The 25340-nt window shown below is 46.2% G+C and overlaps 16 non-coding genes across 16 annotated transcripts; all 16 read right to left on the bottom strand.

Moving 5' to 3' along the window:
• Nucleotides 1-435: 435 nt before the first annotated feature.
• Nucleotides 436-626, bottom strand: LOC142262652 (U2 spliceosomal RNA). The gene has a single exon (XR_012729981.1). It is a non-coding gene; the product is annotated as a U2 spliceosomal RNA (small nuclear RNA).
• A 1387-nt stretch (nucleotides 627-2013) lies between these two features.
• Nucleotides 2014-2204, bottom strand: LOC142262719 (U2 spliceosomal RNA). Its single transcript, XR_012730035.1, has one exon. It is a non-coding gene; the product is annotated as a U2 spliceosomal RNA (small nuclear RNA).
• A 1387-nt stretch (nucleotides 2205-3591) lies between these two features.
• LOC142262718 (U2 spliceosomal RNA) lies at nucleotides 3592-3782 on the bottom strand. The gene has a single exon (XR_012730034.1). It is a non-coding gene; the product is annotated as a U2 spliceosomal RNA (small nuclear RNA).
• A 1387-nt stretch (nucleotides 3783-5169) lies between these two features.
• On the bottom strand, nucleotides 5170-5360 carry LOC142262717 (U2 spliceosomal RNA). The gene has a single exon (XR_012730033.1). It is a non-coding gene; the product is annotated as a U2 spliceosomal RNA (small nuclear RNA).
• A 1387-nt stretch (nucleotides 5361-6747) lies between these two features.
• LOC142262716 (U2 spliceosomal RNA) lies at nucleotides 6748-6938 on the bottom strand. Its single transcript, XR_012730032.1, has one exon. It is a non-coding gene; the product is annotated as a U2 spliceosomal RNA (small nuclear RNA).
• Nucleotides 6939-8325: 1387 nt separating this feature from the next.
• Nucleotides 8326-8516, bottom strand: LOC142262713 (U2 spliceosomal RNA). The gene has a single exon (XR_012730030.1). It is a non-coding gene; the product is annotated as a U2 spliceosomal RNA (small nuclear RNA).
• A 1387-nt stretch (nucleotides 8517-9903) lies between these two features.
• LOC142262712 (U2 spliceosomal RNA) lies at nucleotides 9904-10094 on the bottom strand. The gene has a single exon (XR_012730029.1). It is a non-coding gene; the product is annotated as a U2 spliceosomal RNA (small nuclear RNA).
• Nucleotides 10095-11481: 1387 nt separating this feature from the next.
• Nucleotides 11482-11672, bottom strand: LOC142262711 (U2 spliceosomal RNA). The gene has a single exon (XR_012730028.1). It is a non-coding gene; the product is annotated as a U2 spliceosomal RNA (small nuclear RNA).
• A 1387-nt stretch (nucleotides 11673-13059) lies between these two features.
• On the bottom strand, nucleotides 13060-13250 carry LOC142262710 (U2 spliceosomal RNA). Its single transcript, XR_012730027.1, has one exon. It is a non-coding gene; the product is annotated as a U2 spliceosomal RNA (small nuclear RNA).
• Nucleotides 13251-14637: 1387 nt separating this feature from the next.
• On the bottom strand, nucleotides 14638-14828 carry LOC142262709 (U2 spliceosomal RNA). The gene has a single exon (XR_012730026.1). It is a non-coding gene; the product is annotated as a U2 spliceosomal RNA (small nuclear RNA).
• A 1387-nt stretch (nucleotides 14829-16215) lies between these two features.
• LOC142262708 (U2 spliceosomal RNA) lies at nucleotides 16216-16406 on the bottom strand. The gene has a single exon (XR_012730025.1). It is a non-coding gene; the product is annotated as a U2 spliceosomal RNA (small nuclear RNA).
• Nucleotides 16407-17793: 1387 nt separating this feature from the next.
• LOC142262707 (U2 spliceosomal RNA) lies at nucleotides 17794-17984 on the bottom strand. The gene has a single exon (XR_012730024.1). It is a non-coding gene; the product is annotated as a U2 spliceosomal RNA (small nuclear RNA).
• A 1387-nt stretch (nucleotides 17985-19371) lies between these two features.
• Nucleotides 19372-19562, bottom strand: LOC142262706 (U2 spliceosomal RNA). The gene has a single exon (XR_012730023.1). It is a non-coding gene; the product is annotated as a U2 spliceosomal RNA (small nuclear RNA).
• A 1387-nt stretch (nucleotides 19563-20949) lies between these two features.
• LOC142262705 (U2 spliceosomal RNA) lies at nucleotides 20950-21140 on the bottom strand. Its single transcript, XR_012730022.1, has one exon. It is a non-coding gene; the product is annotated as a U2 spliceosomal RNA (small nuclear RNA).
• Nucleotides 21141-22527: 1387 nt separating this feature from the next.
• LOC142262704 (U2 spliceosomal RNA) lies at nucleotides 22528-22718 on the bottom strand. Its single transcript, XR_012730021.1, has one exon. It is a non-coding gene; the product is annotated as a U2 spliceosomal RNA (small nuclear RNA).
• Nucleotides 22719-24105: 1387 nt separating this feature from the next.
• Nucleotides 24106-24296, bottom strand: LOC142262701 (U2 spliceosomal RNA). The gene has a single exon (XR_012730019.1). It is a non-coding gene; the product is annotated as a U2 spliceosomal RNA (small nuclear RNA).
• Between the last annotated feature and the right edge of the window lie 1044 nt (nucleotides 24297-25340).

Genomic DNA, 25340 nt, shown 5'->3' with positions numbered 1-25340 from the left:
TCATCATTACTCAAAGAAAACCCCAAAAACCAATGCATGATAGGAATAAACAGGTAACTTTCTTTGGAGTGGAAGCGGAGAGATCGCACCAGATGCCAATTCTAGATCTTATCACACCTGTGGTCACTGCAGCAGCAGGTGAATCCACTTTGTCCAAAAGGGATCTATTCCATTCAATTGCAAATGATCTAGATAAGACAGAGAACTGCAGCACGGGGACATAGCCGAGTTGGTCAGGTTGAGTGGTGATGAGTTTGCTATTTGGATGAATAAAGAAAGTCAAAAGTGTGAAAGATAAAAAACAAAAGGAGGAAGTGTGAAAAGTGAATGGGCCAAATTGAGGTGCATATGAAGACGTATGCTTTCTTCCAATTCATTAAATCGGGCTAATATGAATCAGGTGAATTGAGTTCTGCTTTTGGAAACTGGGTTAAGAAGGGGTGCACCGTTCCTGGAGGTACTGCAATACCAGGCCAATGCGTGGAGTGGACAGAGCAAGCTCTTTTTCCATCTCCCTGTTCTAAAAATCCATTTAATATATGGTCCCCAGATAGGGGACGTATCAGATATTAAACTGATAAGAACAGATACTACACTTGATCTTAGCCAAAAGGCCGAGAAGCGATAACCAGAATTGGTTTGGGCCTCGAGTGGCACCCTGGCCTATGCCGGACACATCTTAGGGAGAGAGAGCGAGAGGGAGACAAACCCACGCCTACACAAGACATTTTGTCACCCAAGCCAACCCTTGAAAAGGCTGCTTTGCAGAGCAAAAACAAGAAGAATGGTGCGTTTTGCAGCCGCCGCCCACTGCAATGAATCTGAATAACTCCTCCTTTAGGGCGCAAGCAACTCCCCTCCCCCTTGCAGTCTTTCCAATTCACGATACAAAAAGACGGACAGGACAGGTTGCCTGACTTTCCGTCACTGCCACCCTTTGCCATCCTTACCCGTAGAAAGCCCTTTCATCATCCCCAAACCCTAATCTTTTCCCTTTCCTTCCCAGCCCCCAAACCCTGCCCTCTGTACCTTTCTCACCACCCGCTTCCCTTCTCCTGTCATCCCCCTACCACCCGGGAAAAAAAGAGATTGCCCCCTCCTTCCACTAGCCCACCCTCCCACCCAAAGAACAACTTCTTCTGCGCAGCTTGTTTTCTAGGCAGCAGCGCTATTGTGATGTCATCGGGGGGCATTGTGACAAGCCGCCAGTGTTCCGTCTCTTCATGTTGTGCACAGTTCAAACGGAAAATACATCAACAGGCAGACTACAGAAAAGCTTACTATCAAAGGTTAGAGGGGGGCTTTCTCAGAGGGCTTTTTACAGTTTTTCTATTCCCAATTAGCCGTTTAAGTGTACTTATTGAAAGTAGTAATTCTTTCATAGGCCGCCCTTTCTTAGTATTTGACGTTCCTTATATTGCGGTATGAGGCTTCGCAGTAGGTTGCAAACATTCATCACCCATGACTGTCCCCAATTGAGCTCAGAAGCTCAATGTCTATCATGACCTCTCTTTTAGAATGTCCAAGAGCAAGCAAACTATTCCTCCAGGAGAGGGCGCCAACAGACTACTAAAGAGATCATCATTACTCAAAGAAAACCCCAAAAACCAATGCATGATAGGAATAAACAGGTAACTTTCTTTGGAGTGGAAGCGGAGAGATCGCACCAGATGCCAATTCTAGATCTTATCACACCTGTGGTCACTGCAGCAGCAGGTGAATCCACTTTGTCCAAAAGGGATCTATTCCATTCAATTGCAAATGATCTAGATAAGACAGAGAACTGCAGCACGGGGACATAGCCGAGTTGGTCAGGTTGAGTGGTGATGAGTTTGCTATTTGGATGAATAAAGAAAGTCAAAAGTGTGAAAGATAAAAAACAAAAGGAGGAAGTGTGAAAAGTGAATGGGCCAAATTGAGGTGCATATGAAGACGTATGCTTTCTTCCAATTCATTAAATCGGGCTAATATGAATCAGGTGAATTGAGTTCTGCTTTTGGAAACTGGGTTAAGAAGGGGTGCACCGTTCCTGGAGGTACTGCAATACCAGGTCAATGCGTGGAGTGGACAGAGCAAGCTCTTTTTCCATCTCCCTGTTCTAAAAATCCATTTAATATATGGTCCCCAGATAGGGGACGTATCAGATATTAAACTGATAAGAACAGATACTACACTTGATCTTAGCCAAAAGGCCGAGAAGCGATAACCAGAATTGGTTTGGGCCTCGAGTGGCACCCTGGCCTATGCCGGACACATCTTAGGGAGAGAGAGCGAGAGGGAGACAAACCCACGCCTACACAAGACATTTTGTCACCCAAGCCAACCCTTGAAAAGGCTGCTTTGCAGAGCAAAAACAAGAAGAATGGTGCGTTTTGCAGCCGCCGCCCACTGCAATGAATCTGAATAACTCCTCCTTTAGGGCGCAAGCAACTCCCCTCCCCCTTGCAGTCTTTCCAATTCACGATACAAAAAGACGGACAGGACAGGTTGCCTGACTTTCCGTCACTGCCACCCTTTGCCATCCTTACCCGTAGAAAGCCCTTTCATCATCCCCAAACCCTAATCTTTTCCCTTTCCTTCCCAGCCCCCAAACCCTGCCCTCTGTACCTTTCTCACCACCCGCTTCCCTTCTCCTGTCATCCCCCTACCACCCGGGAAAAAAAGAGATTGCCCCCTCCTTCCACTAGCCCACCCTCCCACCCAAAGAACAACTTCTTCTGCGCAGCTTGTTTTCTAGGCAGCAGCGCTATTGTGATGTCATCGGGGGGCATTGTGACAAGCCGCCAGTGTTCCGTCTCTTCATGTTGTGCACAGTTCAAACGGAAAATACATCAACAGGCAGACTACAGAAAAGCTTACTATCAAAGGTTAGAGGGGGGCTTTCTCAGAGGGCTTTTTACAGTTTTTCTATTCCCAATTAGCCGTTTAAGTGTACTTATTGAAAGTAGTAATTCTTTCATAGGCCGCCCTTTCTTAGTATTTGACGTTCCTTATATTGCGGTATGAGGCTTCGCAGTAGGTTGCAAACATTCATCACCCATGACTGTCCCCAATTGAGCTCAGAAGCTCAATGTCTATCATGACCTCTCTTTTAGAATGTCCAAGAGCAAGCAAACTATTCCTCCAGGAGAGGGCGCCAACAGACTACTAAAGAGATCATCATTACTCAAAGAAAACCCCAAAAACCAATGCATGATAGGAATAAACAGGTAACTTTCTTTGGAGTGGAAGCGGAGAGATCGCACCAGATGCCAATTCTAGATCTTATCACACCTGTGGTCACTGCAGCAGCAGGTGAATCCACTTTGTCCAAAAGGGATCTATTCCATTCAATTGCAAATGATCTAGATAAGACAGAGAACTGCAGCACGGGGACATAGCCGAGTTGGTCAGGTTGAGTGGTGATGAGTTTGCTATTTGGATGAATAAAGAAAGTCAAAAGTGTGAAAGATAAAAAACAAAAGGAGGAAGTGTGAAAAGTGAATGGGCCAAATTGAGGTGCATATGAAGACGTATGCTTTCTTCCAATTCATTAAATCGGGCTAATATGAATCAGGTGAATTGAGTTCTGCTTTTGGAAACTGGGTTAAGAAGGGGTGCACCGTTCCTGGAGGTACTGCAATACCAGGTCAATGCGTGGAGTGGACAGAGCAAGCTCTTTTTCCATCTCCCTGTTCTAAAAATCCATTTAATATATGGTCCCCAGATAGGGGACGTATCAGATATTAAACTGATAAGAACAGATACTACACTTGATCTTAGCCAAAAGGCCGAGAAGCGATAACCAGAATTGGTTTGGGCCTCGAGTGGCACCCTGGCCTATGCCGGACACATCTTAGGGAGAGAGAGCGAGAGGGAGACAAACCCACGCCTACACAAGACATTTTGTCACCCAAGCCAACCCTTGAAAAGGCTGCTTTGCAGAGCAAAAACAAGAAGAATGGTGCGTTTTGCAGCCGCCGCCCACTGCAATGAATCTGAATAACTCCTCCTTTAGGGCGCAAGCAACTCCCCTCCCCCTTGCAGTCTTTCCAATTCACGATACAAAAAGACGGACAGGACAGGTTGCCTGACTTTCCGTCACTGCCACCCTTTGCCATCCTTACCCGTAGAAAGCCCTTTCATCATCCCCAAACCCTAATCTTTTCCCTTTCCTTCCCAGCCCCCAAACCCTGCCCTCTGTACCTTTCTCACCACCCGCTTCCCTTCTCCTGTCATCCCCCTACCACCCGGGAAAAAAAGAGATTGCCCCCTCCTTCCACTAGCCCACCCTCCCACCCAAAGAACAACTTCTTCTGCGCAGCTTGTTTTCTAGGCAGCAGCGCTATTGTGATGTCATCGGGGGGCATTGTGACAAGCCGCCAGTGTTCCGTCTCTTCATGTTGTGCACAGTTCAAACGGAAAATACATCAACAGGCAGACTACAGAAAAGCTTACTATCAAAGGTTAGAGGGGGGCTTTCTCAGAGGGCTTTTTACAGTTTTTCTATTCCCAATTAGCCGTTTAAGTGTACTTATTGAAAGTAGTAATTCTTTCATAGGCCGCCCTTTCTTAGTATTTGACGTTCCTTATATTGCGGTATGAGGCTTCGCAGTAGGTTGCAAACATTCATCACCCATGACTGTCCCCAATTGAGCTCAGAAGCTCAATGTCTATCATGACCTCTCTTTTAGAATGTCCAAGAGCAAGCAAACTATTCCTCCAGGAGAGGGCGCCAACAGACTACTAAAGAGATCATCATTACTCAAAGAAAACCCCAAAAACCAATGCATGATAGGAATAAACAGGTAACTTTCTTTGGAGTGGAAGCGGAGAGATCGCACCAGATGCCAATTCTAGATCTTATCACACCTGTGGTCACTGCAGCAGCAGGTGAATCCACTTTGTCCAAAAGGGATCTATTCCATTCAATTGCAAATGATCTAGATAAGACAGAGAACTGCAGCACGGGGACATAGCCGAGTTGGTCAGGTTGAGTGGTGATGAGTTTGCTATTTGGATGAATAAAGAAAGTCAAAAGTGTGAAAGATAAAAAACAAAAGGAGGAAGTGTGAAAAGTGAATGGGCCAAATTGAGGTGCATATGAAGACGTATGCTTTCTTCCAATTCATTAAATCGGGCTAATATGAATCAGGTGAATTGAGTTCTGCTTTTGGAAACTGGGTTAAGAAGGGGTGCACCGTTCCTGGAGGTACTGCAATACCAGGTCAATGCGTGGAGTGGACAGAGCAAGCTCTTTTTCCATCTCCCTGTTCTAAAAATCCATTTAATATATGGTCCCCAGATAGGGGACGTATCAGATATTAAACTGATAAGAACAGATACTACACTTGATCTTAGCCAAAAGGCCGAGAAGCGATAACCAGAATTGGTTTGGGCCTCGAGTGGCACCCTGGCCTATGCCGGACACATCTTAGGGAGAGAGAGCGAGAGGGAGACAAACCCACGCCTACACAAGACATTTTGTCACCCAAGCCAACCCTTGAAAAGGCTGCTTTGCAGAGCAAAAACAAGAAGAATGGTGCGTTTTGCAGCCGCCGCCCACTGCAATGAATCTGAATAACTCCTCCTTTAGGGCGCAAGCAACTCCCCTCCCCCTTGCAGTCTTTCCAATTCACGATACAAAAAGACGGACAGGACAGGTTGCCTGACTTTCCGTCACTGCCACCCTTTGCCATCCTTACCCGTAGAAAGCCCTTTCATCATCCCCAAACCCTAATCTTTTCCCTTTCCTTCCCAGCCCCCAAACCCTGCCCTCTGTACCTTTCTCACCACCCGCTTCCCTTCTCCTGTCATCCCCCTACCACCCGGGAAAAAAAGAGATTGCCCCCTCCTTCCACTAGCCCACCCTCCCACCCAAAGAACAACTTCTTCTGCGCAGCTTGTTTTCTAGGCAGCAGCGCTATTGTGATGTCATCGGGGGGCATTGTGACAAGCCGCCAGTGTTCCGTCTCTTCATGTTGTGCACAGTTCAAACGGAAAATACATCAACAGGCAGACTACAGAAAAGCTTACTATCAAAGGTTAGAGGGGGGCTTTCTCAGAGGGCTTTTTACAGTTTTTCTATTCCCAATTAGCCGTTTAAGTGTACTTATTGAAAGTAGTAATTCTTTCATAGGCCGCCCTTTCTTAGTATTTGACGTTCCTTATATTGCGGTATGAGGCTTCGCAGTAGGTTGCAAACATTCATCACCCATGACTGTCCCCAATTGAGCTCAGAAGCTCAATGTCTATCATGACCTCTCTTTTAGAATGTCCAAGAGCAAGCAAACTATTCCTCCAGGAGAGGGCGCCAACAGACTACTAAAGAGATCATCATTACTCAAAGAAAACCCCAAAAACCAATGCATGATAGGAATAAACAGGTAACTTTCTTTGGAGTGGAAGCGGAGAGATCGCACCAGATGCCAATTCTAGATCTTATCACACCTGTGGTCACTGCAGCAGCAGGTGAATCCACTTTGTCCAAAAGGGATCTATTCCATTCAATTGCAAATGATCTAGATAAGACAGAGAACTGCAGCACGGGGACATAGCCGAGTTGGTCAGGTTGAGTGGTGATGAGTTTGCTATTTGGATGAATAAAGAAAGTCAAAAGTGTGAAAGATAAAAAACAAAAGGAGGAAGTGTGAAAAGTGAATGGGCCAAATTGAGGTGCATATGAAGACGTATGCTTTCTTCCAATTCATTAAATCGGGCTAATATGAATCAGGTGAATTGAGTTCTGCTTTTGGAAACTGGGTTAAGAAGGGGTGCACCGTTCCTGGAGGTACTGCAATACCAGGTCAATGCGTGGAGTGGACAGAGCAAGCTCTTTTTCCATCTCCCTGTTCTAAAAATCCATTTAATATATGGTCCCCAGATAGGGGACGTATCAGATATTAAACTGATAAGAACAGATACTACACTTGATCTTAGCCAAAAGGCCGAGAAGCGATAACCAGAATTGGTTTGGGCCTCGAGTGGCACCCTGGCCTATGCCGGACACATCTTAGGGAGAGAGAGCGAGAGGGAGACAAACCCACGCCTACACAAGACATTTTGTCACCCAAGCCAACCCTTGAAAAGGCTGCTTTGCAGAGCAAAAACAAGAAGAATGGTGCGTTTTGCAGCCGCCGCCCACTGCAATGAATCTGAATAACTCCTCCTTTAGGGCGCAAGCAACTCCCCTCCCCCTTGCAGTCTTTCCAATTCACGATACAAAAAGACGGACAGGACAGGTTGCCTGACTTTCCGTCACTGCCACCCTTTGCCATCCTTACCCGTAGAAAGCCCTTTCATCATCCCCAAACCCTAATCTTTTCCCTTTCCTTCCCAGCCCCCAAACCCTGCCCTCTGTACCTTTCTCACCACCCGCTTCCCTTCTCCTGTCATCCCCCTACCACCCGGGAAAAAAAGAGATTGCCCCCTCCTTCCACTAGCCCACCCTCCCACCCAAAGAACAACTTCTTCTGCGCAGCTTGTTTTCTAGGCAGCAGCGCTATTGTGATGTCATCGGGGGGCATTGTGACAAGCCGCCAGTGTTCCGTCTCTTCATGTTGTGCACAGTTCAAACGGAAAATACATCAACAGGCAGACTACAGAAAAGCTTACTATCAAAGGTTAGAGGGGGGCTTTCTCAGAGGGCTTTTTACAGTTTTTCTATTCCCAATTAGCCGTTTAAGTGTACTTATTGAAAGTAGTAATTCTTTCATAGGCCGCCCTTTCTTAGTATTTGACGTTCCTTATATTGCGGTATGAGGCTTCGCAGTAGGTTGCAAACATTCATCACCCATGACTGTCCCCAATTGAGCTCAGAAGCTCAATGTCTATCATGACCTCTCTTTTAGAATGTCCAAGAGCAAGCAAACTATTCCTCCAGGAGAGGGCGCCAACAGACTACTAAAGAGATCATCATTACTCAAAGAAAACCCCAAAAACCAATGCATGATAGGAATAAACAGGTAACTTTCTTTGGAGTGGAAGCGGAGAGATCGCACCAGATGCCAATTCTAGATCTTATCACACCTGTGGTCACTGCAGCAGCAGGTGAATCCACTTTGTCCAAAAGGGATCTATTCCATTCAATTGCAAATGATCTAGATAAGACAGAGAACTGCAGCACGGGGACATAGCCGAGTTGGTCAGGTTGAGTGGTGATGAGTTTGCTATTTGGATGAATAAAGAAAGTCAAAAGTGTGAAAGATAAAAAACAAAAGGAGGAAGTGTGAAAAGTGAATGGGCCAAATTGAGGTGCATATGAAGACGTATGCTTTCTTCCAATTCATTAAATCGGGCTAATATGAATCAGGTGAATTGAGTTCTGCTTTTGGAAACTGGGTTAAGAAGGGGTGCACCGTTCCTGGAGGTACTGCAATACCAGGTCAATGCGTGGAGTGGACAGAGCAAGCTCTTTTTCCATCTCCCTGTTCTAAAAATCCATTTAATATATGGTCCCCAGATAGGGGACGTATCAGATATTAAACTGATAAGAACAGATACTACACTTGATCTTAGCCAAAAGGCCGAGAAGCGATAACCAGAATTGGTTTGGGCCTCGAGTGGCACCCTGGCCTATGCCGGACACATCTTAGGGAGAGAGAGCGAGAGGGAGACAAACCCACGCCTACACAAGACATTTTGTCACCCAAGCCAACCCTTGAAAAGGCTGCTTTGCAGAGCAAAAACAAGAAGAATGGTGCGTTTTGCAGCCGCCGCCCACTGCAATGAATCTGAATAACTCCTCCTTTAGGGCGCAAGCAACTCCCCTCCCCCTTGCAGTCTTTCCAATTCACGATACAAAAAGACGGACAGGACAGGTTGCCTGACTTTCCGTCACTGCCACCCTTTGCCATCCTTACCCGTAGAAAGCCCTTTCATCATCCCCAAACCCTAATCTTTTCCCTTTCCTTCCCAGCCCCCAAACCCTGCCCTCTGTACCTTTCTCACCACCCGCTTCCCTTCTCCTGTCATCCCCCTACCACCCGGGAAAAAAAGAGATTGCCCCCTCCTTCCACTAGCCCACCCTCCCACCCAAAGAACAACTTCTTCTGCGCAGCTTGTTTTCTAGGCAGCAGCGCTATTGTGATGTCATCGGGGGGCATTGTGACAAGCCGCCAGTGTTCCGTCTCTTCATGTTGTGCACAGTTCAAACGGAAAATACATCAACAGGCAGACTACAGAAAAGCTTACTATCAAAGGTTAGAGGGGGGCTTTCTCAGAGGGCTTTTTACAGTTTTTCTATTCCCAATTAGCCGTTTAAGTGTACTTATTGAAAGTAGTAATTCTTTCATAGGCCGCCCTTTCTTAGTATTTGACGTTCCTTATATTGCGGTATGAGGCTTCGCAGTAGGTTGCAAACATTCATCACCCATGACTGTCCCCAATTGAGCTCAGAAGCTCAATGTCTATCATGACCTCTCTTTTAGAATGTCCAAGAGCAAGCAAACTATTCCTCCAGGAGAGGGCGCCAACAGACTACTAAAGAGATCATCATTACTCAAAGAAAACCCCAAAAACCAATGCATGATAGGAATAAACAGGTAACTTTCTTTGGAGTGGAAGCGGAGAGATCGCACCAGATGCCAATTCTAGATCTTATCACACCTGTGGTCACTGCAGCAGCAGGTGAATCCACTTTGTCCAAAAGGGATCTATTCCATTCAATTGCAAATGATCTAGATAAGACAGAGAACTGCAGCACGGGGACATAGCCGAGTTGGTCAGGTTGAGTGGTGATGAGTTTGCTATTTGGATGAATAAAGAAAGTCAAAAGTGTGAAAGATAAAAAACAAAAGGAGGAAGTGTGAAAAGTGAATGGGCCAAATTGAGGTGCATATGAAGACGTATGCTTTCTTCCAATTCATTAAATCGGGCTAATATGAATCAGGTGAATTGAGTTCTGCTTTTGGAAACTGGGTTAAGAAGGGGTGCACCGTTCCTGGAGGTACTGCAATACCAGGTCAATGCGTGGAGTGGACAGAGCAAGCTCTTTTTCCATCTCCCTGTTCTAAAAATCCATTTAATATATGGTCCCCAGATAGGGGACGTATCAGATATTAAACTGATAAGAACAGATACTACACTTGATCTTAGCCAAAAGGCCGAGAAGCGATAACCAGAATTGGTTTGGGCCTCGAGTGGCACCCTGGCCTATGCCGGACACATCTTAGGGAGAGAGAGCGAGAGGGAGACAAACCCACGCCTACACAAGACATTTTGTCACCCAAGCCAACCCTTGAAAAGGCTGCTTTGCAGAGCAAAAACAAGAAGAATGGTGCGTTTTGCAGCCGCCGCCCACTGCAATGAATCTGAATAACTCCTCCTTTAGGGCGCAAGCAACTCCCCTCCCCCTTGCAGTCTTTCCAATTCACGATACAAAAAGACGGACAGGACAGGTTGCCTGACTTTCCGTCACTGCCACCCTTTGCCATCCTTACCCGTAGAAAGCCCTTTCATCATCCCCAAACCCTAATCTTTTCCCTTTCCTTCCCAGCCCCCAAACCCTGCCCTCTGTACCTTTCTCACCACCCGCTTCCCTTCTCCTGTCATCCCCCTACCACCCGGGAAAAAAAGAGATTGCCCCCTCCTTCCACTAGCCCACCCTCCCACCCAAAGAACAACTTCTTCTGCGCAGCTTGTTTTCTAGGCAGCAGCGCTATTGTGATGTCATCGGGGGGCATTGTGACAAGCCGCCAGTGTTCCGTCTCTTCATGTTGTGCACAGTTCAAACGGAAAATACATCAACAGGCAGACTACAGAAAAGCTTACTATCAAAGGTTAGAGGGGGGCTTTCTCAGAGGGCTTTTTACAGTTTTTCTATTCCCAATTAGCCGTTTAAGTGTACTTATTGAAAGTAGTAATTCTTTCATAGGCCGCCCTTTCTTAGTATTTGACGTTCCTTATATTGCGGTATGAGGCTTCGCAGTAGGTTGCAAACATTCATCACCCATGACTGTCCCCAATTGAGCTCAGAAGCTCAATGTCTATCATGACCTCTCTTTTATAATGTCCAAAAGCAAGCAAACTATTCCTCCAGGAGAGGGCGCCAACAGACTACTAAAGAGATCATCATTACTCAAAGAAAACCCCAAAAACCAATGCATGATAGGAATAAACAGGTAACTTTCTTTGGAGTGGAAGCGGAGAGATCGCACCAGATGCCAATTCTAGATCTTATCACACCTGTGGTCACTGCAGCAGCAGGTGAATCCACTTTGTCCAAAAGGGATCTATTCCATTCAATTGCAAATGATCTAGATAAGACAGAGAACTGCAGCACGGGGACATAGCCGAGTTGGTCAGGTTGAGTGGTGATGAGTTTGCTATTTGGATGAATAAAGAAAGTCAAAAGTGTGAAAGATAAAAAACAAAAGGAGGAAGTGTGAAAAGTGAATGGGCCAAATTGAGGTGCATATGAAGACGTATGCTTTCTTCCAATTCATTAAATCGGGCTAATATGAATCAGGTGAATTGAGTTCTGCTTTTGGAAACTGGGTTAAGAAGGGGTGCACCGTTCCTGGAGGTACTGCAATACCAGGTCAATGCGTGGAGTGGACAGAGCAAGCTCTTTTTCCATCTCCCTGTTCTAAAAATCCATTTAATATATGGTCCCCAGATAGGGGACGTATCAGATATTAAACTGATAAGAACAGATACTACACTTGATCTTAGCCAAAAGGCCGAGAAGCGATAACCAGAATTGGTTTGGGCCTCGAGTGGCACCCTGGCCTATGCCGGACACATCTTAGGGAGAGAGAGCGAGAGGGAGACAAACCCACGCCTACACAAGACATTTTGTCACCCAAGCCAACCCTTGAAAAGGCTGCTTTGCAGAGCAAAAACAAGAAGAATGGTGCGTTTTGCAGCCGCCGCCCACTGCAATGAATCTGAATAACTCCTCCTTTAGGGCGCAAGCAACTCCCCTCCCCCTTGCAGTCTTTCCAATTCACGATACAAAAAGACGGACAGGACAGGTTGCCTGACTTTCCGTCACTGCCACCCTTTGCCATCCTTACCCGTAGAAAGCCCTTTCATCATCCCCAAACCCTAATCTTTTCCCTTTCCTTCCCAGCCCCCAAACCCTGCCCTCTGTACCTTTCTCACCACCCGCTTCCCTTCTCCTGTCATCCCCCTACCACCCGGGAAAAAAAGAGATTGCCCCCTCCTTCCACTAGCCCACCCTCCCACCCAAAGAACAACTTCTTCTGCGCAGCTTGTTTTCTAGGCAGCAGCGCTATTGTGATGTCATCGGGGGGCATTGTGACAAGCCGCCAGTGTTCCGTCTCTTCATGTTGTGCACAGTTCAAACGGAAAATACATCAACAGGCAGACTACAGAAAAGCTTACTATCAAAGGTTAGAGGGGGGCTTTCTCAGAGGGCTTTTTACAGTTTTTCTATTCCCAATTAGCCGTTTAAGTGTACTTATTGAAAGTAGTAATTCTTTCATAGGCCGCCCTTTCTTAGTATTTGACGTTCCTTATATTGCGGTATGAGGCTTCGCAGTAGGTTGCAAACATTCATCACCCATGACTGTCCCCAATTGAGCTCAGAAGCTCAATGTCTATCATGACCTCTCTTTTAGAATGTCCAAGAGCAAGCAAACTATTCCTCCAGGAGAGGGCGCCAACAGACTACTAAAGAGATCATCATTACTCAAAGAAAACCCCAAAAACCAATGCATGATAGGAATAAACAGGTAACTTTCTTTGGAGTGGAAGCGGAGAGATCGCACCAGATGCCAATTCTAGATCTTATCACACCTGTGGTCACTGCAGCAGCAGGTGAATCCACTTTGTCCAAAAGGGATCTATTCCATTCAATTGCAAATGATCTAGATAAGACAGAGAACTGCAGCACGGGGACATAGCCGAGTTGGTCAGGTTGAGTGGTGATGAGTTTGCTATTTGGATGAATAAAGAAAGTCAAAAGTGTGAAAGATAAAAAACAAAAGGAGGAAGTGTGAAAAGTGAATGGGCCAAATTGAGGTGCATATGAAGACGTATGCTTTCTTCCAATTCATTAAATCGGGCTAATATGAATCAGGTGAATTGAGTTCTGCTTTTGGAAACTGGGTTAAGAAGGGGTGCACCGTTCCTGGAGGTACTGCAATACCAGGTCAATGCGTGGAGTGGACAGAGCAAGCTCTTTTTCCATCTCCCTGTTCTAAAAATCCATTTAATATATGGTCCCCAGATAGGGGACGTATCAGATATTAAACTGATAAGAACAGATACTACACTTGATCTTAGCCAAAAGGCCGAGAAGCGATAACCAGAATTGGTTTGGGCCTCGAGTGGCACCCTGGCCTATGCCGGACACATCTTAGGGAGAGAGAGCGAGAGGGAGACAAACCCACGCCTACACAAGACATTTTGTCACCCAAGCCAACCCTTGAAAAGGCTGCTTTGCAGAGCAAAAACAAGAAGAATGGTGCGTTTTGCAGCCGCCGCCCACTGCAATGAATCTGAATAACTCCTCCTTTAGGGCGCAAGCAACTCCCCTCCCCCTTGCAGTCTTTCCAATTCACGATACAAAAAGACGGACAGGACAGGTTGCCTGACTTTCCGTCACTGCCACCCTTTGCCATCCTTACCCGTAGAAAGCCCTTTCATCATCCCCAAACCCTAATCTTTTCCCTTTCCTTCCCAGCCCCCAAACCCTGCCCTCTGTACCTTTCTCACCACCCGCTTCCCTTCTCCTGTCATCCCCCTACCACCCGGGAAAAAAAGAGATTGCCCCCTCCTTCCACTAGCCCACCCTCCCACCCAAAGAACAACTTCTTCTGCGCAGCTTGTTTTCTAGGCAGCAGCGCTATTGTGATGTCATCGGGGGGCATTGTGACAAGCCGCCAGTGTTCCGTCTCTTCATGTTGTGCACAGTTCAAACGGAAAATACATCAACAGGCAGACTACAGAAAAGCTTACTATCAAAGGTTAGAGGGGGGCTTTCTCAGAGGGCTTTTTACAGTTTTTCTATTCCCAATTAGCCGTTTAAGTGTACTTATTGAAAGTAGTAATTCTTTCATAGGCCGCCCTTTCTTAGTATTTGACGTTCCTTATATTGCGGTATGAGGCTTCGCAGTAGGTTGCAAACATTCATCACCCATGACTGTCCCCAATTGAGCTCAGAAGCTCAATGTCTATCATGACCTCTCTTTTAGAATGTCCAAGAGCAAGCAAACTATTCCTCCAGGAGAGGGCGCCAACAGACTACTAAAGAGATCATCATTACTCAAAGAAAACCCCAAAAACCAATGCATGATAGGAATAAACAGGTAACTTTCTTTGGAGTGGAAGCGGAGAGATCGCACCAGATGCCAATTCTAGATCTTATCACACCTGTGGTCACTGCAGCAGCAGGTGAATCCACTTTGTCCAAAAGGGATCTATTCCATTCAATTGCAAATGATCTAGATAAGACAGAGAACTGCAGCACGGGGACATAGCCGAGTTGGTCAGGTTGAGTGGTGATGAGTTTGCTATTTGGATGAATAAAGAAAGTCAAAAGTGTGAAAGATAAAAAACAAAAGGAGGAAGTGTGAAAAGTGAATGGGCCAAATTGAGGTGCATATGAAGACGTATGCTTTCTTCCAATTCATTAAATCGGGCTAATATGAATCAGGTGAATTGAGTTCTGCTTTTGGAAACTGGGTTAAGAAGGGGTGCACCGTTCCTGGAGGTACTGCAATACCAGGTCAATGCGTGGAGTGGACAGAGCAAGCTCTTTTTCCATCTCCCTGTTCTAAAAATCCATTTAATATATGGTCCCCAGATAGGGGACGTATCAGATATTAAACTGATAAGAACAGATACTACACTTGATCTTAGCCAAAAGGCCGAGAAGCGATAACCAGAATTGGTTTGGGCCTCGAGTGGCACCCTGGCCTATGCCGGACACATCTTAGGGAGAGAGAGCGAGAGGGAGACAAACCCACGCCTACACAAGACATTTTGTCACCCAAGCCAACCCTTGAAAAGGCTGCTTTGCAGAGCAAAAACAAGAAGAATGGTGCGTTTTGCAGCCGCCGCCCACTGCAATGAATCTGAATAACTCCTCCTTTAGGGCGCAAGCAACTCCCCTCCCCCTTGCAGTCTTTCCAATTCACGATACAAAAAGACGGACAGGACAGGTTGCCTGACTTTCCGTCACTGCCACCCTTTGCCATCCTTACCCGTAGAAAGCCCTTTCATCATCCCCAAACCCTAATCTTTTCCCTTTCCTTCCCAGCCCCCAAACCCTGCCCTCTGTACCTTTCTCACCACCCGCTTCCCTTCTCCTGTCATCCCCCTACCACCCGGGAAAAAAAGAGATTGCCCCCTCCTTCCACTAGCCCACCCTCCCACCCAAAGAACAACTTCTTCTGCGCAGCTTGTTTTCTAGGCAGCAGCGCTATTGTGATGTCATCGGGGGGCATTGTGACAAGCCGCCAGTGTTCCGTCTCTTCATGTTGTGCACAGTTCAAACGGAAAATACATCAACAGGCAGACTACAGAAAAGCTTACTATCAAAGGTTAGAGGGGGGCTTTCTCAGAGGGCTTTTTACAGTTTTTCTATTCCCAATTAGCCGTTTAAGTGTACTTATTGAAAGTAGTAATTCTTTCATAGGCCGCCCTTTCTTAGTATTTGACGTTCCTTATATTGCGGTATGAGGCTTCGCAGTAGGTTGCAAACATTCATCACCCATGACTGTCCCCAATTGAGCTCAGAAGCTCAATGTCTATCATGACCTCTCTTTTAGAATGTCCAAGAGCAAGCAAACTATTCCTCCAGGAGAGGGCGCCAACAGACTACTAAAGAGATCATCATTACTCAAAGAAAACCCCAAAAACCAATGCATGATAGGAATAAACAGGTAACTTTCTTTGGAGTGGAAGCGGAGAGATCGCACCAGATGCCAATTCTAGATCTTATCACACCTGTGGTCACTGCAGCAGCAGGTGAATCCACTTTGTCCAAAAGGGATCTATTCCATTCAATTGCAAATGATCTAGATAAGACAGAGAACTGCAGCACGGGGACATAGCCGAGTTGGTCAGGTTGAGTGGTGATGAGTTTGCTATTTGGATGAATAAAGAAAGTCAAAAGTGTGAAAGATAAAAAACAAAAGGAGGAAGTGTGAAAAGTGAATGGGCCAAATTGAGGTGCATATGAAGACGTATGCTTTCTTCCAATTCATTAAATCGGGCTAATATGAATCAGGTGAATTGAGTTCTGCTTTTGGAAACTGGGTTAAGAAGGGGTGCACCGTTCCTGGAGGTACTGCAATACCAGGTCAATGCGTGGAGTGGACAGAGCAAGCTCTTTTTCCATCTCCCTGTTCTAAAAATCCATTTAATATATGGTCCCCAGATAGGGGACGTATCAGATATTAAACTGATAAGAACAGATACTACACTTGATCTTAGCCAAAAGGCCGAGAAGCGATAACCAGAATTGGTTTGGGCCTCGAGTGGCACCCTGGCCTATGCCGGACACATCTTAGGGAGAGAGAGCGAGAGGGAGACAAACCCACGCCTACACAAGACATTTTGTCACCCAAGCCAACCCTTGAAAAGGCTGCTTTGCAGAGCAAAAACAAGAAGAATGGTGCGTTTTGCAGCCGCCGCCCACTGCAATGAATCTGAATAACTCCTCCTTTAGGGCGCAAGCAACTCCCCTCCCCCTTGCAGTCTTTCCAATTCACGATACAAAAAGACGGACAGGACAGGTTGCCTGACTTTCCGTCACTGCCACCCTTTGCCATCCTTACCCGTAGAAAGCCCTTTCATCATCCCCAAACCCTAATCTTTTCCCTTTCCTTCCCAGCCCCCAAACCCTGCCCTCTGTACCTTTCTCACCACCCGCTTCCCTTCTCCTGTCATCCCCCTACCACCCGGGAAAAAAAGAGATTGCCCCCTCCTTCCACTAGCCCACCCTCCCACCCAAAGAACAACTTCTTCTGCGCAGCTTGTTTTCTAGGCAGCAGCGCTATTGTGATGTCATCGGGGGGCATTGTGACAAGCCGCCAGTGTTCCGTCTCTTCATGTTGTGCACAGTTCAAACGGAAAATACATCAACAGGCAGACTACAGAAAAGCTTACTATCAAAGGTTAGAGGGGGGCTTTCTCAGAGGGCTTTTTACAGTTTTTCTATTCCCAATTAGCCGTTTAAGTGTACTTATTGAAAGTAGTAATTCTTTCATAGGCCGCCCTTTCTTAGTATTTGACGTTCCTTATATTGCGGTATGAGGCTTCGCAGTAGGTTGCAAACATTCATCACCCATGACTGTCCCCAATTGAGCTCAGAAGCTCAATGTCTATCATGACCTCTCTTTTAGAATGTCCAAGAGCAAGCAAACTATTCCTCCAGGAGAGGGCGCCAACAGACTACTAAAGAGATCATCATTACTCAAAGAAAACCCCAAAAACCAATGCATGATAGGAATAAACAGGTAACTTTCTTTGGAGTGGAAGCGGAGAGATCGCACCAGATGCCAATTCTAGATCTTATCACACCTGTGGTCACTGCAGCAGCAGGTGAATCCACTTTGTCCAAAAGGGATCTATTCCATTCAATTGCAAATGATCTAGATAAGACAGAGAACTGCAGCACGGGGACATAGCCGAGTTGGTCAGGTTGAGTGGTGATGAGTTTGCTATTTGGATGAATAAAGAAAGTCAAAAGTGTGAAAGATAAAAAACAAAAGGAGGAAGTGTGAAAAGTGAATGGGCCAAATTGAGGTGCATATGAAGACGTATGCTTTCTTCCAATTCATTAAATCGGGCTAATATGAATCAGGTGAATTGAGTTCTGCTTTTGGAAACTGGGTTAAGAAGGGGTGCACCGTTCCTGGAGGTACTGCAATACCAGGTCAATGCGTGGAGTGGACAGAGCAAGCTCTTTTTCCATCTCCCTGTTCTAAAAATCCATTTAATATATGGTCCCCAGATAGGGGACGTATCAGATATTAAACTGATAAGAACAGATACTACACTTGATCTTAGCCAAAAGGCCGAGAAGCGATAACCAGAATTGGTTTGGGCCTCGAGTGGCACCCTGGCCTATGCCGGACACATCTTAGGGAGAGAGAGCGAGAGGGAGACAAACCCACGCCTACACAAGACATTTTGTCACCCAAGCCAACCCTTGAAAAGGCTGCTTTGCAGAGCAAAACCAAGAAGAATGGTGCGTTTTGCAGCCGCCGCCCACTGCAATGAATCTGAATAACTCCTCCTTTAGGGCGCAAGCAACTCCCCTCCCCCTTGCAGTCTTTCCAATTCACGATACAAAAAGACGGACAGGACAGGTTGCCTGACTTTCCGTCACTGCCACCCTTTGCCATCCTTACCCGTAGAAAGCCCTTTCATCATCCCCAAACCCTAATCTTTTCCCTTTCCTTCCCAGCCCCCAAACCCTGCCCTCTGTACCTTTCTCACCACCCGCTTCCCTTCTCCTGTCATCCCCCTACCACCCGGGAAAAAAAGAGATTGCCCCCTCCTTCCACTAGCCCACCCTCCCACCCAAAGAACAACTTCTTCTGCGCAGCTTGTTTTCTAGGCAGCAGCGCTATTGTGATGTCATCGGGGGGCATTGTGACAAGCCGCCAGTGTTCCGTCTCTTCATGTTGTGCACAGTTCAAACGGAAAATACATCAACAGGCAGACTACAGAAAAGCTTACTATCAAAGGTTAGAGGGGGGCTTTCTCAGAGGGCTTTTTACAGTTTTTCTATTCCCAATTAGCCGTTTAAGTGTACTTATTGAAAGTAGTAATTCTTTCATAGGCCGCCCTTTCTTAGTATTTGACGTTCCTTATATTGCGGTATGAGGCTTCGCAGTAGGTTGCAAACATTCATCACCCATGACTGTCCCCAATTAAGCTCAGAAGCTCAATGTCTATCATGACCTCTCTTTTAGAATGTCCAAGAGCAAGCAAACTATTCCTCCAGGAGAGGGCGCCAACAGACTACTAAAGAGATCATCATTACTCAAAGAAAACCCCAAAAACCAATGCATGATAGGAATAAACAGGTAACTTTCTTTGGAGTGGAAGCGGAGAGATCGCACCAGATGCCAATTCTAGATCTTATCACACCTGTGGTCACTGCAGCAGCAGGTGAATCCACTTTGTCCAAAAGGGATCTATTCCATTCAATTGCAAATGATCTAGATAAGACAGAGAACTGCAGCACGGGGACATAGCCGAGTTGGTCAGGTTGAGTGGTGATGAGTTTGCTATTTGGATGAATAAAGAAAGTCAAAAGTGTGAAAGATAAAAAACAAAAGGAGGAAGTGTGAAAAGTGAATGGGCCAAATTGAGGTGCATATGAAGACGTATGCTTTCTTCCAATTCATTAAATCGGGCTAATATGAATCAGGTGAATTGAGTTCTGCTTTTGGAAACTGGGTTAAGAAGGGGTGCACCGTTCCTGGAGGTACTGCAATACCAGGTCAATGCGTGGAGTGGACAGAGCAAGCTCTTTTTCCATCTCCCTGTTCTAAAAATCCATTTAATATATGGTCCCCAGATAGGGGACGTATCAGATATTAAACTGATAAGAACAGATACTACACTTGATCTTAGCCAAAAGGCCGAGAAGCGATAACCAGAATTGGTTTGGGCCTCGAGTGGCACCCTGGCCTATGCCGGACACATCTTAGGGAGAGAGAGCGAGAGGGAGACAAACCCACGCCTACACAAGACATTTTGTCACCCAAGCCAACCCTTGAAAAGGCTGCTTTGCAGAGCAAAAACAAGAAGAATGGTGCGTTTTGCAGCCGCCGCCCACTGCAATGAATCTGAATAACTCCTCCTTTAGGGCGCAAGCAACTCCCCTCCCCCTTGCAGTCTTTCCAATTCACGATACAAAAAGACGGACAGGACAGGTTGCCTGACTTTCCGTCACTGCCACCCTTTGCCATCCTTACCCGTAGAAAGCCCTTTCATCATCCCCAAACCCTAATCTTTTCCCTTTCCTTCCCAGCCCCCAAACCCTGCCCTCTGTACCTTTCTCACCACCCGCTTCCCTTCTCCTGTCATCCCCCTACCACCCGGGAAAAAAAGAGATTGCCCCCTCCTTCCACTAGCCCACCCTCCCACCCAAAGAACAACTTCTTCTGCGCAGCTTGTTTTCTAGGCAGCAGCGCTATTGTGATGTCATCGGGGGGCATTGTGACAAGCCGCCAGTGTTCCGTCTCTTCATGTTGTGCACAGTTCAAACGGAAAATACATCAACAGGCAGACTACAGAAAAGCTTACTATCAAAGGTTAGAGGGGGGCTTTCTCAGAGGGCTTTTTACAGTTTTTCTATTCCCAATTAGCCGTTTAAGTGTACTTATTGAAAGTAGTAATTCTTTCATAGGCCGCCCTTTCTTAGTATTTGACGTTCCTTATATTGCGGTATGAGGCTTCGCAGTAGGTTGCAAACATTCATCACCCATGACTGTCCCCAATTGAGCTCAGAAGCTCAATGTCTATCATGACCTCTCTTTTAGAATGTCCAAGAGCAAGCAAACTATTCCTCCAGGAGAGGGCGCCAACAGACTACTAAAGAGATCATCATTACTCAAAGAAAACCCCAAAAACCAATGCATGATAGGAATAAACAGGTAACTTTCTTTGGAGTGGAAGCGGAGAGATCGCACCAGATGCCAATTCTAGATCTTATCACACCTGTGGTCACTGCAGCAGCAGGTGAATCCACTTTGTCCAAAAGGGATCTATTCCATTCAATTGCAAATGATCTAGATAAGACAGAGAACTGCAGCACGGGGACATAGCCGAGTTGGTCAGGTTGAGTGGTGATGAGTTTGCTATTTGGATGAATAAAGAAAGTCAAAAGTGTGAAAGATAAAAAACAAAAGGAGGAAGTGTGAAAAGTGAATGGGCCAAATTGAGGTGCATATGAAGACGTATGCTTTCTTCCAATTCATTAAATCGGGCTAATATGAATCAGGTGAATTGAGTTCTGCTTTTGGAAACTGGGTTAAGAAGGGGTGCACCGTTCCTGGAGGTACTGCAATACCAGGTCAATGCGTGGAGTGGACAGAGCAAGCTCTTTTTCCATCTCCCTGTTCTAAAAATCCATTTAATATATGGTCCCCAGATAGGGGACGTATCAGATATTAAACTGATAAGAACAGATACTACACTTGATCTTAGCCAAAAGGCCGAGAAGCGATAACCAGAATTGGTTTGGGCCTCGAGTGGCACCCTGGCCTATGCCGGACACATCTTAGGGAGAGAGAGCGAGAGGGAGACAAACCCACGCCTACACAAGACATTTTGTCACCCAAGCCAACCCTTGAAAAAGCTGCTTTGCAGAGCAAAAACAAGAAGAATGGTGCGTTTTGCAGCCGCCGCCCACTGCAATGAATCTGAATAACTCCTCCTTTAGGGCGCAAGCAACTCCCCTCCCCCTTGCAGTCTTTCCAATTCACGATACAAAAAGACGGACAGGACAGGTTGCCTGACTTTCCGTCACTGCCACCCTTTGCCATCCTTACCCGTAGAAAGCCCTTTCATCATCCCCAAACCCTAATCTTTTCCCTTTCCTTCCCAGCCCCCAAACCCTGCCCTCTGTACCTTTCTCACCACCCGCTTCCCTTCTCCTGTCATCCCCCTACCACCCGGGAAAAAAAGAGATTGCCCCCTCCTTCCACTAGCCCACCCTCCCACCCAAAGAACAACTTCTTCTGCGCAGCTTGTTTTCTAGGCAGCAGCGCTATTGTGATGTCATCGGGGGGCATTGTGACAAGCCGCCAGTGTTCCGTCTCTTCATGTTGTGCACAGTTCAAACGGAAAATACATCAACAGGCAGACTACAGAAAAGCTTACTATCAAAGGTTAGAGGGGGGCTTTCTCAGAGGGCTTTTTACAGTTTTTCTATTCCCAATTAGCCGTTTAAGTGTACTTATTGAAAGTAGTAATTCTTTCATAGGCCGCCCTTTCTTAGTATTTGACGTTCCTTATATTGCGGTATGAGGCTTCGCAGTAGGTTGCAAACATTCATCACCCATGACTGTCCCCAATTGAGCTCAGAAGCTCAATGTCTATCATGACCTCTCTTTTAGAATGTCCAAGAGCAAGCAAACTATTCCTCCAGGAGAGGGCGCCAACAGACTACTAAAGAGATCATCATTACTCAAAGAAAACCCCAAAAACCAATGCATGATAGGAATAAACAGGTAACTTTCTTTGGAGTGGAAGCGGAGAGATCGCACCAGATGCCAATTCTAGATCTTATCACACCTGTGGTCACTGCAGCAGCAGGTGAATCCACTTTGTCCAAAAGGGATCTATTCCATTCAATTGCAAATGATCTAGATAAGACAGAGAACTGCAGCACGGGGACATAGCCGAGTTGGTCAGGTTGAGTGGTGATGAGTTTGCTATTTGGATGAATAAAGAAAGTCAAAAGTGTGAAAGATAAAAAACAAAAGGAGGAAGTGTGAAAAGTGAATGGGCCAAATTGAGGTGCATATGAAGACGTATGCTTTCTTCCAATTCATTAAATCGGGCTAATATGAATCAGGTGAATTGAGTTCTGCTTTTGGAAACTGGGTTAAGAAGGGGTGCACCGTTCCTGGAGGTACTGCAATACCAGGTCAATGCGTGGAGTGGACAGAGCAAGCTCTTTTTCCATCTCCCTGTTCTAAAAATCCATTTAATATATGGTCCCCAGATAGGGGACGTATCAGATATTAAACTGATAAGAACAGATACTACACTTGATCTTAGCCAAAAGGCCGAGAAGCGATAACCAGAATTGGTTTGGGCCTCGAGTGGCACCCTGGCCTATGCCGGACACATCTTAGGGAGAGAGAGCGAGAGGGAGACAAACCCACGCCTACACAAGACATTTTGTCACCCAAGCCAACCCTTGAAAAGGCTGCTTTGCAGAGCAAAAACAAGAAGAATGGTGCGTTTTGCAGCCGCCGCCCACTGCAATGAATCTGAATAACTCCTCCTTTAGGGCGCAAGCAACTCCCCTCCCCCTTGCAGTCTTTCCAATTCACGATACAAAAAGACGGACAGGACAGGTTGCCTGACTTTCCGTCACTGCCACCCTTTGCCATCCTTACCCGTAGAAAGCCCTTTCATCATCCCCAAACCCTAATCTTTTCCCTTTCCTTCCCAGCCCCCAAACCCTGCCCTCTGTACCTTTCTCACCACCCGCTTCCCTTCTCCTGTCATCCCCCTACCACCCGGGAAAAAAAGAGATTGCCCCCTCCTTCCACTAGCCCACCCTCCCACCCAAAGAACAACTTCTTCTGCGCAGCTTGTTTTCTAGGCAGCAGCGCTATTGTGATGTCATCGGGGGGCATTGTGACAAGCCGCCAGTGTTCCGTCTCTTCATGTTGTGCACAGTTCAAACGGAAAATACATCAACAGGCAGACTACAGAAAAGCTTACTATCAAAGGTTAGAGGGGGGCTTTCTCAGAGGGCTTTTTACAGTTTTTCTATTCCCAATTAGCCGTTTAAGTGTACTTATTGAAAGTAGTAATTCTTTCATAGGCCGCCCTTTCTTAGTATTTGACGTTCCTTATATTGCGGTATGAGGCTTCGCAGTAGGTTGCAAACATTCATCACCCATGACTGTCCCCAATTGAGCTCAGAAGCTCAATGTCTATCATGACCTCTCTTTTAGAATGTCCAAGAGCAAGCAAACTATTCCTCCAGGAGAGGGCGCCAACAGACTACTAAAGAGATCATCATTACTCAAAGAAAACCCCAAAAACCAATGCATGATAGGAATAAACAGGTAACTTTCTTTGGAGTGGAAGCGGAGAGATCGCACCAGATGCCAATTCTAGATCTTATCACACCTGTGGTCACTGCAGCAGCAGGTGAATCCACTTTGTCCAAAAGGGATCTATTCCATTCAATTGCAAATGATCTAGATAAGACAGAGAACTGCAGCACGGGGACATAGCCGAGTTGGTCAGGTTGAGTGGTGATGAGTTTGCTATTTGGATGAATAAAGAAAGTCAAAAGTGTGAAAGATAAAAAACAAAAGGAGGAAGTGTGAAAAGTGAATGGGCCAAATTGAGGTGCATATGAAGACGTATGCTTTCTTCCAATTCATTAAATCGGGCTAATATGAATCAGGTGAATTGAGTTCTGCTTTTGGAAACTGGGTTAAGAAGGGGTGCACCGTTCCTGGAGGTACTGCAATACCAGGTCAATGCGTGGAGTGGACAGAGCAAGCTCTTTTTCCATCTCCCTGTTCTAAAAATCCATTTAATATATGGTCCCCAGATAGGGGACGTATCAGATATTAAACTGATAAGAACAGATACTACACTTGATCTTAGCCAAAAGGCCGAGAAGCGATAACCAGAATTGGTTTGGGCCTCGAGTGGCACCCTGGCCTATGCCGGACACATCTTAGGGAGAGAGAGCGAGAGGGAGACAAACCCACGCCTACACAAGACATTTTGTCACCCAAGCCAACCCTTGAAAAGGCTGCTTTGCAGAGCAAAAACAAGAAGAATGGTGCGTTTTGCAGCCGCCGCCCACTGCAATGAATCTGAATAACTCCTCCTTTAGGGCGCAAGCAACTCCCCTCCCCCTTGCAGTCTTTCCAATTCACGATACAAAAAGACGGACAGGACAGGTTGCCTGACTTTCCGTCACTGCCACCCTTTGCCATCCTTACCCGTAGAAAGCCCTTTCATCATCCCCAAACCCTAATCTTTTCCCTTTCCTTCCCAGCCCCCAAACCCTGCCCTCTGTACCTTTCTCACCACCCGCTTCCCTTCTCCTGTCATCCCCCTACCACCCGGGAAAAAAAGAGATTGCCCCCTCCTTCCACTAGCCCACCCTCCCACCCAAAGAACAACTTCTTCTGCGCAGCTTGTTTTCTAGGCAGCAGCGCTATTGTGATGTCATCGGGGGGCATTGTGACAAGCCGCCAGTGTTCCGTCTCTTCATGTTGTGCACAGTTCAAACGGAAAATACATCAACAGGCAGACTACAGAAAAGCTTACTATCAAAGGTTAGAGGGGGGCTTTCTCAGAGGGCTTTTTACAGTTTTTCTATTCCCAATTAGCCGTTTAAGTGTACTTATTGAAAGTAGTAATTCTTTCATAGGCCGCCCTTTCTTAGTATTTGACGTTCCTTATATTGCGGTATGAGGCTTCGCAGTAGGTTGCAAACATTCATCACCCATGACTGTCCCCAATTGAGCTCAGAAGCTCAATGTCTATCATGACCTCTCTTTTAGAATGTCCAAGAGCAAGCAAACTATTCCTCCAGGAGAGGGCGCCAACAGACTACTAAAGAGATCATCATTACTCAAAGAAAACCCCAAAAACCAATGCATGATAGGAATAAACAGGTAACTTTCTTTGGAGTGGAAGCGGAGAGATCGCACCAG

The sequence above is a fragment of the Anomaloglossus baeobatrachus genome, unplaced genomic scaffold (assembly GCF_048569485.1).
Source record: "Anomaloglossus baeobatrachus isolate aAnoBae1 unplaced genomic scaffold, aAnoBae1.hap1 Scaffold_2481, whole genome shotgun sequence".
Classification (NCBI taxonomy): domain Eukaryota; kingdom Metazoa; phylum Chordata; class Amphibia; order Anura; family Aromobatidae; genus Anomaloglossus; species Anomaloglossus baeobatrachus.
Note: the sequence above shows the minus strand (reverse complement) of the source record. Positions and strands in the feature narration are given on the sequence as shown.